This window comes from Tachypleus tridentatus, chromosome 9, assembly GCF_004210375.1.
Source record: "Tachypleus tridentatus isolate NWPU-2018 chromosome 9, ASM421037v1, whole genome shotgun sequence".
In the NCBI taxonomy this organism is placed as follows: domain Eukaryota; kingdom Metazoa; phylum Arthropoda; class Merostomata; order Xiphosura; family Limulidae; genus Tachypleus; species Tachypleus tridentatus.
The window spans coordinates 154,286,440-154,290,176 of NC_134833.1; positions in this window are offsets into that span (position 1 = coordinate 154,286,440).

Sequence of the window (3,737 nt, forward strand, 5' to 3'; positions counted from 1 at the left end):
GGATTGTAATTATGACTAGAAAAGTGAAAATATCTTAAGAAACGCACAAAAAACATAAGAAGGACCTTAAAGAGAATAGCTGGATAATTAAAAACAAAAACAGGGTGTGTAAATAGAGATGACGGACCAATTAACACGCTCTACTGGAAAATGTATGTAAGTATTCCTTCAATTACGAGTTCTTTTCCACCCTTCGTTTTTGAAAATGAACTCAACCAATGACGGTTGAAAGCTCAATATGTTGTGAGCTTACGCTGTAGATTTTAGAAATTAAAAAGTAGGCTTAATAATAGCTCATTCTTTACATAAATAATTCTGCTATAGCAGTAGCAAGCGTTGTCAAACCTGTAAGTCCATACAGAAAATTTACAAATTTACTGATTAAGATAACTAAAGACTGTTTCAAAATCGCTAAACTTATTACATGCCTTGCTATAAACGATATTTACGTAATATATTACCGAAAACACATAGCCAGTATGTAGGTCAAACCAGAAGAATTGTAAGGGAGCGTTGAATAACCATAAATGCACAAAGAAAATGAATAAAGAACTTCCGGTCGGAAAACATTGAATATATTTCAATAACAAGTATTGAAACAAACTATATATTAAACACAAAGAATGAAATTAATGAACCTGAAATTATAACACCGTTAAATAGTATAACGTCAAACTGTATCAATCTAGACCCCGAGACTGCTGATCTTTGTCTTTCTCTTCAAATCTTAAAAAAACAATTTTGTAATCAAATTTAGTTGTTTGTTTATTTCACTTTATTTTACTATTAATACTGTATGTTTTTCTTTTCGTGTGTTTTTCCCTTTATTAACATTATTTCCTATATATTGCTTTATCTTATCGTTTAATCTAATTCTATCTCATTTTGTTGTTTATTTTATAGCTGTATGCAATGACAACTGTTTTAACATCTTCTTAATTATTATAATTTTTATATTATTTCATGTACTTTATACATTTATTTGATATAAACTAAACCAGACTGTAATATCTAATCAGATGTTTAAGGCATTCTACTTCCAATACGAAGATTTCTGGTTCGAATCCCCGTCACTCCAAACACGCTCGGTCTTTCAGCCGTAGGGGCGTTATATGTGTCTGGTCAATCCCACTATTCTTTGGTAAAAGAGATTCCCAATAGTTGGCGGTGGGTGATGATGACTAGTTGCCTTTCCTCTTGTTTCACACTGCTAAATTAAGGACGGTTAGCGCAGAGACCGCTCGTGTAGTTTTGCTCGAAATTCAATAAAGAGGAACAAATTAAAACGTCTTCAACATCAACTCATCTTGACCGTCCTGCTCACGTGACGTCGACTTCTGTGCCTATGCATTTCACTGCAAAAACTAATCAGGGTATTTTTTATTTGGTTATTATTAAATTTATTAAACTTTTCTTTAATTTTATATATTGCACTTTTTGTGAGCCAACCTGGTTTTTTACTTAGCTACACTTTTGTTTCTTTATTAAGAGTAAAAAACACAAAAGCTGGCGTGTTTTTTGTTGCACAACAAAGGATGAAATATTTACCATCAGTTACAGCCGAAGAGTTTTAGTAAGTCAGTTATCACCATCAGTGTTAACATCTACAGCAAAAAAATATTGTTAACCGCATAGAAGGCAAACATATCGAAAATAAATAATAGGTTAAACAATTGCCAAGTTTGTGTGTTTTTATAAAAAAAAATGGCTACTGTTTAACTTATAATATCTACAGGTGTTAGCCTAAAATATATTCAGCTGCAAACCGTTAACGGAAACTTCATTTTCAAAGACAAGAATGGAAAGTAAATCTTAAATGAAGATACAGTTAAATAAATATTTTATTAAGACAGATTAATTGGTTCTTTTTTTTCTACTTACAAACACACACACAGATCCGTCTCTAATTATACAAATACTCTGTCTCAAGTTCATTTCTATGTTTCATTGTGCATTTCATAAGATATTTACATTTTTTTTCCAGTTCAGATTACTAGTACAGATCCAGAAATGTTCATCTACTGTAGAGAACATAGTGATTTCATTTTTCATGTGATATTTATCGAAGAATTAATTAATCTTATTAAACAAAAATGTTTAGGAACTCGCGAATTCGAAATGAACCAGAAATTTTATCAATAAATTAAAGGTCTAGCAATAGGTTAACCGTTTGGTTTGAATTTCGCGCAAAGCTAACGAGGGCAATCTGCGAATTTAGCAGTGTAAGACTAGAGGGAAGGCAGCTAGTCATCACCACCAACCGCCAAAAGAGAGCTACTCTTTTACCAACAAATAGTGGGATTGACCGTAACATTATAACGCTCCCACGGCTGAAAGGGCGAATATGGAAGTCGTGGCAGTTCTTGCATTATATTTTATAAATTATGTTGGTGTTGTGTTTGTCAGTGTAGTTTTTACATAGTATGGACTTCAGTTTTATATCTGGTTTTTGAATAAATTTGGTGTTTACTGGAATGTTGTGTTTTGTCCTAGGTTTTTCCAAATGTTGGTTATTTTTCCCTGCTACCTGGAACATATGGTATGCAGCAGTGGAAGGTTTTATAGTGTGTTGTATCTTGGGTTTTATTATTGTTTGTTTGTTGTTGGTCTAGGTGTATGTGTATAGTTTTTCAACGGTTTTTGGAAGAATTTTTTTTTTGATGTTGATGAAATGTTATTTTGTTTTGTTGAATTCGTCGTTAATTTTATCGGGTCAGCATAGTTTTGTGGCTGTGCTTATTTGGTTTTTTAATACGTTGAGTTTTTGTTTTGTTTCATGTCAAATCGAGGACCCATCTTCGTAGTAACACCTAAAAATATTCCTTCCGTCGAAGTGAAAGCCTGTGTGGAAGATTTGGCTAGGCTTTCGTTTATTTTCTAGCCAAGTAGCGATTAGTTGTCTAGAACTACAATTATTTATAGTAAAGCTGCAGTGTACTCTTCTCTACTTTAGGGGCCCCCAGTGGCACAGTGAAGTGACTGCGGACTTACAACGATATAATCCGGCTCTCGACGCTCGTGGTGGATAGAGCACAGATAGTCCATTGGGTTGCTTTGTGCTTAACTTCAAAAGAAACATACAAACAAAGATGTACGTAAGGAAATGTATGTAGAACAATTATACGTGATAATATTAGAAAAATGAAATGAAAATAAATTACTCAGTCAAAGACCACAATGTACATATAACAAGTTGAGGTAGTTCGCTGAAGGTCAGTTGTCTCCCTGTGGTCGGTAGTTCGAAATTAGAGATGGCGCCACGCAACCTGAACTAGGATTATAAACGTGAACGACAGATTTCGTAACTGGAAGAAGCAGATCCTGTGTTGAAAGTAGTGTATAACCCTAACAATAATATTATCACCGCGATACTGCTGAAAGGACACCAAAAACTTGCAGGGAATAGGACCTGTCGTGCTTACCCTCTCTAGTGTGTAAAAACATAATTAAAAATGAAATAAAAAATTCTAATTATTATACAGGTAACTAGCAACTTTGTAAACCATAAGAGGGCGTACCATTAGTTAATATGGTGACTCAGATATACAATGCAACTTCACATTTTGAGTGTTTACGTGAACTTTAAGGGTTGTGACATATTATCAGATATTGAAAGTTCTCGCTCAAGTACATTATTAGATTAAAACATTAGATAATTACCCTGACTTCCTGTTTTAATTTCCAAATTAAAGAGAACTGGACTTCAGAAACCACAATTTTAGCTCTACTATTTAGTT